The following is a 13,621-nucleotide window of genomic DNA, read 5'->3' on the forward strand; positions in this document are numbered from 1 at the left end:
GAAGGGCAGATACTTCATCCACAGATGCCCCAGTGACCTTTGCCACCTCCTAGCCATTGCTGGGGGATGGGAAGGCAGGGCAGGGCTCTGGAGGAGGCTGGTGTTCCCGGATCCCAGTTGTGTCAAGGAGCCAGCCAACAGTGGCACAGCATCTGCAAAGGCAGCAACTGTCCTTCCTCACCCCCAGGGGTGTGGATGAAGATGTGGCCAGCCTTCCCCATTCCAGGTGGCAGTGAGGAGCCCAGAAAAAAACACAGGCCTCCATGGAGGAGGTTGGGGGATTCTTACTGACCTGAGGGTGGTGAGGTAGGAGGGGTGAGCTCCAGGGCCTCCATGGTAGAGGTGGCCAGCCTGGGCTGCTCTCCTGCTGTGATGAGGAGCTAGAGAAGGGGAAGGGTTACCTGCCTGGCATGCAGTTGCCAGGAGGAGGTCACTGCAAGGACCATGCACATTTTAAGTGGTATGATAACTTTCCGCAAGTAACCTGTTTCACTAAATACTTGATTTACAGTGCAGCCCTATAAACAGTTACACTCACCTGTGTCCACCAGATTTATGTGCTTTGAGGGGCCTAAGTCTCATTTTTACCTTAATCAGCTCATGGAAGGAGATCACACTCCAGTGTCCCTGCTTCTAATCTCCCTCCCCTGAATAAATCCTAGGCTCATATAACTTGTATCCCTATTTGTCTCTATAGATTAACTTATTGAAGTCCACAGTGGGGACAATGGACATAAGGCCACTTCTCCCCGCATATATAGAATGTCCCTGATTCCCACATACCTTGTTATTATTTACTATTTACGTTGTCTGCATGTGGATACTCTACTGCAATTAAGAGGAGGGATGCACAGTTGTTGTATTTTCAGCCTTTTTCTATAAGCTTTTCCACATTTGGCTAGTTTTTTGTGCAACTGATATTTATGCATCTTTAAAACAGAACATATATGCAAAAGCAGGCATGAATTTTAACATCAGTTTCACCACTGACTATTATTATTTGGAACAAAGTCTGAGTCCAATAGCACCTTTGAGACTAACAAAGCTTTATTCATGCGCATGCACACTTCACACAATGAAATGGAAATCACTACACTACATAAATGAGAGAGTAAATTAGTAAACACCATCATATTGTTTACTGCTCATTTACTCTTCCCTTATTTATGTATTATGGTGATTTCCATTTCATTGTCTGAAGAAGTGTGCATGCACATGAACGCTCACACCTTGAACAAAATTTTGTTGGTCTTAAAGGTGCCAGTGGACTCCAACTATGTTCTGCTACTTCAGACAACATCTATTATTATTCTTTTGGTTAGGAGGAAAGATGGAAATTCCATCCCAAGCACCCAGGAAGTATAAAAGAAACTTCAACTATTGAATCAAACTAAAGTACCAACTATGTAGTATGCTATGTAGTAAAATGCTATGTAGTAGCAATCCCTAGCCAAGAATAAGATGACCAGATTTTAACATTGGTAAAGCGGGACACCATTGACTGGGGGGGGGGGTCTGGAATTAAAAATTTGGTCTATATGGAGCAACAAAAAGTTTCATAGAACAAATAGAATGCAGAAATAGTATTGTAATATCTATATTTTTTAATTTCAACATAAGTACAATTTGCCAGGTACCCCCAGATGTCCCTCCAAAGTGGGACAATCTGGTCACCTTAGCCAAAAAAACTAAGGGGAGATACCATGCAATCCAAAGAAGAGTTACTACAGTACATTACAAGCCCATGGATTTTCGTGGATGCAGAGTAACAGTGACAGGGCAATTTGATTATATTTATTATAAACCGCCCTCAGTAGCAACTGAGCTGAACTGTGAGGAGGTACAGGGTTCAGACCATGACAAGGATCAAAAGGCATTTCTGGGGCAAGAGGAAATTGCCAAGAGAACTTCCCCCATTCTCTCTCATACTCCTCTGTGTCCAAAGAATGGGTAAGGCATGCAAATTGGCCCCAAGTCTACTCAGCATCCTACTCATGTGTACTCAATGGTACTTAAACCTAGGAAAGTTTTCTTAGAATCTCCCCATTAGCAACTACTATGGAATCTATACTCATCATTCAAGGGGTCTTCCTATACTGGCCTCAGTTCTGAAAAAAAATTAGCAGTGCCTTTGTGCAACTGGTGGAAACTCACTTACTAGGGCTTTTACAGTGAGGGCTTTTCTGCATTTTTCTCCCATTGGTACCGCTTTGGTTTATCCCTTGATTTCCATGTATATCTGTGCATGCTTAGTTCAGCAAGTCAGCAGCATAATAGCATTTTAACAAAGCAAAATTAGAAACAAAATAGGTTCAGTGATTTACCCAAGGAAGGTGCCAGAAAAGCAGGGCTGTCCTTGATCAATCGAGACAGTTGGAGCATATTTTCCTCATTACTGGAAAGCAGCAGAGGGGAAGAAGGATTAACGGTTCCCAAATACTCACAGACACAGATAAAGAGACCACACAGACTTGCGCCTGCCAAGCGTTTGTCAAAATCCATGTGCGATTCACTCCTCAGAAATGACAGCCTGATGTTCCGTAGCAGACTGGTCATTTAACTTATGGGGGAAGGTCCCAGTGGACCACTGGCAGCCACTGTCTAGCAGAGCCATGCCAGACTAGCTCTGTTACTTCCACAGGGGCCACTCAGCTTGGATACTTCAGCACCAACATGATCAGTATTTGGCTCACCCACTGCTTTCTGACACTCCTCACTGGTAGTGACTGTCCCCTGCAATGCAAACTTGTCATATCCACGACTCAGCTTGCTCTTTGGCCATTGTTATTTCCAAGTGTGGCCCTTTCTCTTCATTAAACAATCTGTTATGGGGTCCTCATGGCTGGCAGGAGACTTCTATATACAAGTTTATACACATGCATACATGTATACAGCCAGTTAGCCCATGCATTTTTTTCAACACTGAATGAGCAGGGGGTGAAGTTGTGAGTATGAGCCATTACAGATTAAAAAAAAAACACAGGTAGAACTTCTTATCTCAGGTGCCATAGTCAAGTGGTAATGGTCACCCACATGTGAATTTACTGTGGTATGACTTCATTCCACTACCAGAAATTGTCAACCCAGAACCAATCACTCTTGTTCCCAAGAATAGTTGGAAAATGCAAGATTTGGAGGGTGTATCATTCAAAAATATATAAAGAATATCCAATAGGGCAGAGGTAGTCAAACTGCGGCCCTCCAGATGTCCATGGACTACAATTCCCATGGCAGGGGCATGTGCATTTAGCATAATTAGATTAGAAAATTCCTGATGTTTCTCAAATAATCTCCTCTGCATCCTCATTGGCTAAATGGAGACTTTCTGCTCCTCTGAGGACACTTCCTCTCTGCTTGCCTCCAGAACAACAGCTAGAACCGAATGACTGAATGAACAGAACAGTCAGTTAGGATTCCTTCGTCTTTTTAACAAAGTTATTTCTCTTCTTAATAAAATGATTTTATTCTTGTAAGTATCTTGTGTTCTGCCCTCTGTGCATATTTAAACTCCACCAATTCTAGCCTAGAAATCCTCGAGGATAACCAGGCTCGAACTGATCAAACATAAAGGCGGATAAGATGTTAGCTTGGTAGGCAGATAGCAGTGTTGAGGTACATTAATTTTAGCAGGAAAAACAGCTCCAGTTTCAAAAATAACAAGAAGCTTGAAACAAGTTATTTGTTTTAAGCAACATCTTAGAGCTGAGAATCCAGCTGCAGCCAGAGATTTTAACTCAGCTATGCATATTTTTGCAATATGACTAATTCGAGAGGGTTGTTTTCAGATTCGGGAACTGCAACTGGCCAGGTGATTAATGAGGATGCCCTGTTAAATTTCGGCAAGGGGTTTTAATTACAAAACTTCTTAACAATTGCCCATAAAACTGCAAGTATGCTTCCTATTAGGCCATCATTCGGATTTTGCAATTCAATCTTACTTGGTCCTTATGGATCCTTCAATTACAGTTCCATTCTTATCCTAATATCTTTCACACTGTGAGTTTTACACCCACAGATCAGAGACTATAGCCAGCACTTAGGAAATGTTTGACTGCAGGATTTTATTTGAACTAAGTAGCATTTCTGTTATGCAAAGTTTTTCTTTTATTTTCCTGATCTCTCCCTCTCTCGCCCTTTCCAGACATTATAGTTGCACTAACTGGGAGCCTCCTAATCATGCACTGATCCTCCCCCAAGAGTGGGGCCCACATAATGTCTGACTACAATTATTCTGTCTTTGGTACCTCTTAATGGACAACTAGATTTCCCAGGGCTTTGGTTCATGTGTACCAAAGCTGCACACAATATTAGCTATGCATGTGTCCCTCTAAAGCAGGGGTAGTCAAAACTGCAGCCCTCCAGATGTCTATGGACTACAATTCCCATGAGACCCTGCCAGCGAAAGCCAGGTCCTTGGTATGTGTGAATGTGGCACATCTGAAATATCTTATTATGCCAGGGACTCGGGCTTAAACCAGGTGTCAGAAGAGCATATGCCAGAGCTCTTTCGCTGCAAGTTCTTTTGAAGTGCATAAAGAAAAATAGGAGTGTGCAGTATTATTGGGCATTGTGAAGTGTACGGAATGACCAGGTTTGGCACACTAATAGAACCCACTTATTCGGTGTTTCCCTAGATAATCTTCCCTAGTAGATTGCTTCAGTGACTGCAGACTTTTTAAACAAAAGCTCATACCTTTTGAATCTAGATTTATGTACAGCCACCTACAGCCCCACCTTGGCCTTGACATGCTTCTCTTGTCAGCTTCACTATTCTGACTTCATACAGAAATAGAATAGAAAAATAAGAATTGTTTTTTATACCCAGCTTTTCACTACCTGAAGGAGTCTCAAGAGGCTTACAATCGCCTTCCCTTACTCTCTCCAAAACAGACACCCTGTGAGTCTGAGAGGTGGGTCTGAGAGAGCTCTAAGAGAACTATGACTGACGTAAAGTGATGACCCAAGCTGGCTGCATGTGGGGAAGTGAAAAATCAAATCTGTATCCCCATATTCGAGGACACCACTCTTAACCACTACACCAAGCTGGCTTTCCAAAAACAGAAGTTTCAACTTTCCAAAATGAAATAATTATCACAAGTAGCAACACACTGATCTATATTTTGATCAATTAAATTGATCTACACGAAATGACAAAAAGCAGAAACCCAACTGCAATATTCACCAACTTTAAATATCAAGGTTTTTTTTAAAAAAATGGGGAGAAACTATATATGCGTTGTACATTTGTGTCTGTGTGTGAATTCAGGATGAAATCTGAGGTGTGTGCATTATTGGCCAACAAGAAAGCTTTGCCTGGGGAAATTAGCACCATATGAGGGCAACCCACTGAACACTGTGGGGGAAAAATGTCTTTCAGAGGAGAGACAGCAAGAAATGATATGGATTCTCAAGTAATCAATATCAAACAACTTGAGAGGAAGAGGAGGAAATTTGCCTCTTAAACATGACAGAGAAATCACTAAACAACAAGAATTCTTCTCAAAATAACCTATAATAGAACCAACCACAAAGCAAAAAATGAAAATACTGTTAATGGCTATGGAATCACATCTACTGAAAGGTCTCTGAAATCAAGATCTGTGATGTATCTACCATTTCCTTTCTCTAAGGAAATGACTGAGGATTACAGCATATTCATTGATCATGAAAGGAATCTAGCCCCTGCACATTTCTTTTGACAGGTGAATGCCTGAGCCAATGGAGCTTCATCAAGATGTATCAATGCAAAACACAAAGGTAGGACTGCAACTAGTGCTCATGCATACATGGGGATGAATCCCACCAGCTTTTCCTACTCTGTTTGTGCAATCCTAAACACAGTTAAACCCTTCTAAGCCCACTGCCAACAATGGGTTTAGGAAGGTTTAAATGTGTTTAACATTGCATTTTCATTTCATCTGACATCCCTTCTGGCTACAGCCCCATCCCATGTGGCTTTTATACCTGCAGGTCTCATGATCCGCAAAACAGTGGTTTTTGGATTGGTCTAACTTCTTACCTGCAGAAAAAAAATGGTTGCATGCCAGATACAAGGTAGTCTCTTTCATTTAGGGATGTCCATATCTGTAAATGTCCAATTCTGGCAGGGTTCACCAAAGTTCCAGCTAAATTCTTATTACCTAAATTACATTGTTGTTTTTTGAAAGATTCCGGTAGTTTTGCCACATTTTAGCTAATCAAAATGCCTGTTTTATGCCTGACAATTTCTGAGGGGACTTGGACCAATTTTATCTTCTCTGTTTTGAAGAACACTTCGTGGCAGAGCAATATTGTGCCCACAGTATTCACAGTGATGAGTCTATGCCAAGTATACTCAGAATGTCATTTAAAAAAATAATAGAATGACCTTTGTGTGGCTTCTTCTGTTTAGCATGTTACTGTTTGCCTAATATTATTTTGGAGTTGTACATTACAAACGCACACAGCCACTCATGCTTCAGATTTATATAGGAGGCACATAGTACAATTTATTTTACCCTGTATGTGCTGAATACTACAGAGGAGACAAAGCACAGTGTGTCCGCTAATACCCAAAAAGAAGCTACATTTTTATCTCTCCTCCCAGTGCTGATTAAAAAAAAATCCCACACTTAAGCCGCAAATTCCAATTACATTGTCTATATCTTTTGTGGATGCCTATTGTGTGCAAACTGCCTAATTCTCCCCAGTATATTAATGAGTAAATAGGAACTCTAATTATGGTTGGCTTTTTCTTATATAACTCCCGTGGTCAGATGAGGCTAGGGTTGTTAGCCATGTTGTTGGCACATGGGAGGGCAGGGACATGGGGGGGGGGGGGTGTTGTGCCAAGGCCTTCATGTCCCTGCTCCTTTCACCACTTCCAAGGTGAATGTGGAAAGGATGTCATGCTGCTCTAGGTTTCAGTGGAAACTCTATGGTGTCTTTGGGCATGACAGTACATTTTTGTCTTATCTTTTCCTTGCCAACCTACAGGGGCTAGGGGCTCAAAGGTAGGGAATTGCCTGCTGAGAGTAGGAAAATTATAGCTTTACATGAAGGCCTTTGCAATGTTCAGTTTGTCAATCCCACCCGGCAACATCCAGATATTGGTAAAATCCGTTACTGTTAAGTTCTCACTGTGCACACTCCAGAACTCTGGAAGGATCTCCTCACACAAAGTGGCACCCCACCCCCTTGGTGCATGTTCTCTTATATACTACCATTTACATGCTTTTCTAATGAAGTAAGTGAAGCCATCCATCTTACAGTAAGAGGCTGGTCCAGTGAGACTCTGCTCTCAGGTTCAAAGGATGACTAGATGGAGACAAACAGCTTGCAGTGATGTTTATTAGATGATTCTTCCTGCAGCACGGCTAGGCTTGAGCAATTTGGCTGCCAAAATGGCCGATCACTCCCGGTGGGAGGGAGGGAGGCATGCCCACTGGTGCGCCGGCACCCCCCTCCCCCCCACGACCTGGTACCGGGCCACAGCCCGGGGGTTGGGGAACACTAGCATAAGATGTAAATGAAAAGAAGGTACTACCAACCTGAGTATCTGTCAATAAGGCTGCATTCAAGAGCCCCTCCAAACTCTTAACATGATTTACTAAACAGAGTTTAATGCTGGTAAATCAGCACCAGTCAAAGAATTCCCAGTCAGCATGATCTCCATCTAGTTTGGATTAATCTTCCTTCTGTTTAGCCTCAGCAACTTGACCACTGCTTCAAGACTTTCACAGATGCCTCCAGAAGAGTAAATAAAGAGCTGGAGATGGCCTACCACGAAGCTCCTAACAGCCTCAGCCAAAGACAAATGAAAGTTATAGAGCACTGGGAATAACATGGTTCCCTTCAGGTCACCCATACATCATGTCCCAGCCTGCTGATTTTGCAATAGCCACATGTTGTATGTAATCAGTAAGCCAGAACTGGGACAAGGTGACTGAATCTTGTGGTATTCTGCAGAAGAGAGGTTTCACTCGTATGCCCTACGATTTTAGTATTGTGCAACTAGTTTTTGTGGGATTATTCTGGCCTATTAAACTATGGAATTATGGGAAACATCAAAAACATCCATAATACCCACCATTTTGACCAGGGCAGCTTTAAATGGGTTTTCATTCTAAACTCCTTTGATTTCAAAGTTAACAGTAAGACCCCATGTGGTGCATTTGTCAGAAGCCATCTTAATGGTGCCTACATGGGGGCAAACTTAGTGGATTGCTCCCTGGGGCTCTAATGCAGCTGACTGCACAATGTTCATTTGCCTGAAATTTCAAATTCAAACTGATAAACCACATATTGTAGATAGTCAGCAGACATTCAAAAAGAACCATGATTACTTTTCCACTACAATGCCTTGAGAATAAAGTCCATCCTTCAAGTATTGCAGGCTTGCAAGTTCAATAAAATATTGTAATGAACTGCAGGATAGCAGCCTTTGAATAAATCAAACAAGAGATTTTTTTAAAAAAATTTAAAAGTAACCAATTAGTGCCAATTGCCCTATATACAGTAAAGTTTTTATCATCTGATAGGTAGTTTCTTTTAATTAATTCTTTTTAACTCCTTTGTAATTAACCTGTCTCCTCTCCAAATTCTATTTCCTTTTGTACATTTTCCTTACATGACACAACATCCTAAGTTTAGCCCCCAACAGTTCAACCACATTATTATCCTTTTAGAATAATCATACAGCCATGCATTGCAAACACAATTGGAACTCGGCTTCAAATCAAATTTGTCTCTTTTGATGTGAACCTTTACTACGTGCAATGTATAGGAAGAAGCCCTTGGAGTTGGCAGTGATGTACTAGAATCTTAACAAGTTGCTTCCAAGCCAGGCAAAGTTTTAAATATATGTGCTATGACTCACAAGTGACAAAGGAGAGGCTTTCCTTCTGTTGCAAGTGTTAGAGAAAATAACTCCAGGAGCAAGGCATTATTCACATTGTATGAAAGGTTAAGAACACATTACTTACTGCAGATTTTGTTTTTGCTAAGGCATCAGGGTTTCTGGGGTCCAAACTATGAATCTCATGGGGATGGATCTAGACAGTTTTTATGCTGGTGCAAACAGGTGGAGAAGAGGTCTCCTTTCACTGCTCTAAAAAGCTGATGCTCATGGAATCTTCCTCTATTCCTTCTGCTTTCAACTTTCCCTAGCAATATTGTCTTTTCCAGTGATCATTGGCTTCTCATAATGTGACAAAAGTATAACAGCCATAGTCAGGTTATTCTAAACCTCTAGGGAGAGATTAGGCTTGATTTCATCTAGAAACCATGGCAGTCCATTGTCTCCTAACCTAGATAACCTCATCTCACCAGATCTCAGAAGCTAAGTAGGGTTGGTCCTGGCTAGTATTTGACTACTACTTTGGATGGAAAGATCTCCAAGGGATACCAGGGATATGACACAGAGGCAGGCAATGGCAGACCTCTTGCCTTGAAAATCCTGTGGGGTTGCCATAAGTAATCTATGATTTGATGGCACTTTTTACCTCCATCATTGTATTCAAAAAACTCTCCTTCAGCATTACAATAAACTTTCTTCCTATTGGCTTTCTTTGCTGTCCAGCTTTCACCCATACGTAGTAATGGCGAATACTACAGTATGATCTTGGTCTTGGTTGCCAGTGACACATCTTTACACTCAAGGTTAATCTTTACTTCCCTCATGGCTACTATTCCCAGTCTCGATCTCCTTCTGATTTCTTGGTCTTCCTTTTGGAGCCAAGGAATATAATATATTTAATCACTGAAATTTCTTCATGTCACCCTTAAAGTTGTGTGACTTCCAAGTAGTCATTACTTTAGTCTTCTTGATATTCAGCTGTAGTTCTGCTTTGGCACTTTCTGCTTTAACCTTCAGCAATAGCCTTCACTAGTTTCTGCCAGTAATGCCCATATCTCAAATTGTTAATGTTCCTTTCCATAATTTTCATTGCACCTTCATCTAAATCTGATCCAGTTTTGCTTATGATATGTTCTACATACAGGCAAGAAGATGAAATACATCCTTGTCTGTCACCTTTGCCAACTGGAAATCATCCTGGATAGATTCAAGTGGGTAACCGTGTTGGTCTGAAGTAGATGCTACTGGAGCTCAAGTGAGCTAAACTAGGTGGGTCAACAGTTGTTCCCTTTATAGACAGAGAAATAAGGGTGATAGATACTGAAAGATACTAGCTAGCTCACAACTGAATACTAATTTGGAGAGTAAACCTAATAAATTTGCTCAAAATCCTTCTCAGGTCTATTCAATGGAGTTTACTGTCAGGAAAGCATTCCAAGGACTGCATTGTTGATTACCCAGCCTAAGATAACATGGTTTGGGCTATTTTGATTCCCAGGATAAAATAACAAGACATGTATTTTCATGAGCATTTTCAGTGCATTTCTGAGGCAACTGTGGAAGGACCAAATAAAAACTTACAATAAATGAAAATGTTTCCCAGTCAAAGAATTGAGTCTAGTGGTAGAGTTCTAACAAGAGTGGGTATGACTTTTGCTGATGTTCTCTTTTCATGGAAGACCTCCACCTTGCCACTCATGCCATTTGGGCTTTCTTTGTTCCAAGAAGCAAGAATGTGTGCTGTAGCAGGAATGTGGAAATGAGAAAGGTTCACTCTGCAGGGGTTCAATGCCATCAGCAGAAATCACTGCCAGATGCAACCCAAAGTTTACAGTCTAGACAGTAGTAATTCGTATACAAGGTATAATAACCTTCCTTTTCCCCTTGAAATCATGACAGTGGTTAATTAGCAATTACAACAGTAGTGAAACAGATCTGATTTTTTAAAAAGAGTGCTATATGCCTCAATATTCATTCACTGCATTGTTTTACCAGTGTCTAGGAATGCCATGCTCACATGAGTAAAACAGGAAGAATCTTGATATACTCAAGTACATTCAATCTCTATCTCTTCTTCCTTTGAAATTTCTGATCAATACACACATGTGCTTCACAAAAACAGAGCTGGAACAAAATGAACACCAGAAACAACTTTATCCTGTTAGTTTGGCAAGGTCAGTATTGTCTAGCAATCCAGCAGCAATACTCCAGGGCAGGGGTGGGCAAACTGTGGCCCTCCATATGTCCAATGGACTACAATTCCTATGAGCTCCTGCCAGCATTTGCTGGTAGGGGCTCATAGGAATCGTAGTCCGTGGACTTCATATTAAATTAAAGAGGGGAGTGATGCAATCTACAGCAAATTTCCATTTTATAAAAATAGAAATCTGTTCATCCTTAGACGTTGGAATGTCTCGACATGGAAGGAATTGACAGTGCTGACACTATGGATGCACACTGGAACATCAACACTTTGGAACTCTGAAGCTGCAATTCTTGCCAGTGACATACTTGAACTTAATATTTTTTTCTACCAAGTCAACCATCCCTTACTCCCACATTGCAAATTAAAACAGTGCATTTGTGTCCAGATAGATGTCAATGTTTATCATCACATCCATCAGCTGACAAATAGCGAACCCTCAGTTAACTGGATTGTGGAGGTTGATGAGAAGTCTTGCAATCGTGGACTTCTGTTTCAAATTGTGAGGCCTTGAAGACTACTGCTGTCACCAACCCCGGAAGGAAGTCATGTTGGAAAAGACTGGGAGAATCATTTACAGGAAAGATAGATATACTTTGCTTAAAAAAAACCTTCACCTGTCACTGACTGTTCCCATTTTGAAAAAGGAAAGTTTATGGGCAGGATTACCAACTGCCAGCTGGTAGCTGGAGATCTCTGGGCAACAAAGATCAGTTCAAAGAAATATGGCTACTTTCGAAGGCTGACTCTATGACATTATACCTTATTGAAGTCCCTTGTCTCTCAAACCCTAACTTCCTCAGGTGCCACCCCAAAAATCTCCAGGTATTTCTCAACCTAGGGTTGAGGAGGGGCTGGCAGGGGAGAAGGGAGCAGCTGTGTAGAGGTGTCTGCATACACAATTTTTGCCAGAATTTCACCAAACACTTGCAAATGATCACAGAGCCTTTGTGAGTGTTAAAGAGAAATTGTCATGGAAAAAGCAACTAAGTTTGGGGCAAGCCCATCATTATCATTATATAGAACTATGAGCAAGGTTCTTTCCTGAGCTATCAACCATGAAGGGATCTTGCATAAAGAAGAGTGCTTCTTCTAACACAGGTTCCACGATTCCATGTCAATTGATGGATTTCACCAAGATACAGTCTCCGTTCTCTAAGGCAGCTAAGAAACAGTGCTGCTACACAGTTGGAACTGTGATAGGTCCTTCTGCGTGCTGTATGTGGAAAAGGTCAGCAGCTATTCTGGTACTTCAAGTCACAAATGCTTGGAAGGCTTAAAAGGAAGTCTACAGAGAGATGGTACAAGCCTGGGATGTAAGGTTGTTAAAACATGTTTGTTTCAAGGTTTCAAATGTGTGCTTTGAAAACACATCATATTTTGAAATTCATTTTGCCTTCCTCCCAAAATCAGCTTGATTATTTAAACAAAATTCTTGTATAGAATATTTCCAACCTATTAAATGGCTTGTTTTTCATTAAGAACTGTGTAGAGGTGGAGGTAGTTTTAGGATTTTGGATCCCTAGGCAGATGTCCCAGTGGGGTGAAAGAGGCAGTGATTCTCACCTTATGTAGGGGGCTGGGAGTCACCACTGACCCTGGAACCCAGTTGTCCAAGTTTGACAGGGCATGTAAAATGGCTCTGCTTTTCATTCCCCTCTTTTGGAGAGCTGGGTAGAGCCTTGGGTAGCTGCCCTTGTTGTCAAATAGCCAAGACCAACACTATGGGAAAGGTAAATTTGTGCGGCTTCTCCAGTGACTAAACTGCTGGAATTGGCAAAAGCATCTCATTAAGTCTTAAAGGTATAGGAGCTAGATTCTAAGGCCTGAACCTTGGGAGGTTGGACTCCTGAAAAATCAAACTAAAATGCAAGCGGGGGGGGGGGGAATGCAGCTTCTTGTAACTGCAATTGCACTTCACCTTCTTGGCGGACCAGCAGGCCTGATGGATGTGGGAAGCTTGACAGGCATCTTGCTCGGACCGCGCAGGCGGGCCTGCCAGATGGGTATTCCCTTCCCATGTGATTATATATTCAATAAACGTTGTGGCCTTTCGCCTAATCTAGTTGGTCTATATGTTTCCTTGATGTGCTGAACAGTCCCTTCCCTCACCCAGCAATGTTTAATTTCAGTTCTAAAGGCTGGAGAATCAACATTAACCTCAGTTAAAATAATAGAGCACATGTGATAAATGCAGAAGTATAATATAAAGACAGTGATAGATCAAGATGGATAGCCATGTTAATCTGTCTGTAGCCGTAGATGGAAGCAAGAGTCCAGTAGCCCCTTAAAGAAGAAGAAGAAGAAGAATTGGTTCTTATATACCGCTTTTCCCTACCTGAAGGAGGCTCAAAGCGGCTTACAGTCACCTTCCCATTCCTCTTCCCACAACAGACACCCTGTGGGGTGGGTGAGGCTGAGAGAGCACTGATATCACTGCCCGGTCAGAACAGCTTTATCAGTGCTGTGGCGAGCCCAAGGTCACCCAGCTGGTTGCATGTGGGGGAGCGCAGAATCGAACCTGGCATGCCAGATTAGAAGTCCGCACCCCTAAAGAGTAACTCCACTCTCCAAGATATATG

The 13,621-nt window shown here is 41.8% G+C and overlaps 1 protein-coding gene across 6 annotated transcripts in view; it reads right to left on the bottom strand.

The window, feature by feature from the left end:
• SGCZ (sarcoglycan zeta) overlaps window positions 1–13,621 on the bottom strand; it is a 629,523-nt gene that overhangs the window by 574,850 nt on the left and 41,052 nt on the right. Inside the window, exon 1 of one of the 6 annotated variants that reach the window (XM_077302074.1) lies at window positions 2,325–2,368. The exons of the other annotated variants lie outside the window; for them this stretch is intronic. The gene's annotated coding sequence lies outside the window, so the exon portion shown is untranslated. Of the gene's footprint in view, window positions 1–2,324; window positions 2,369–13,621 lie in introns of those variants that run through there. 6 annotated transcript variants of the gene reach the window in all.

Source organism: Paroedura picta, chromosome 10 (genome assembly GCF_049243985.1).
Source record: "Paroedura picta isolate Pp20150507F chromosome 10, Ppicta_v3.0, whole genome shotgun sequence".
NCBI classification, from domain to species: Eukaryota; Metazoa; Chordata; class Lepidosauria; order Squamata; family Gekkonidae; genus Paroedura; species Paroedura picta.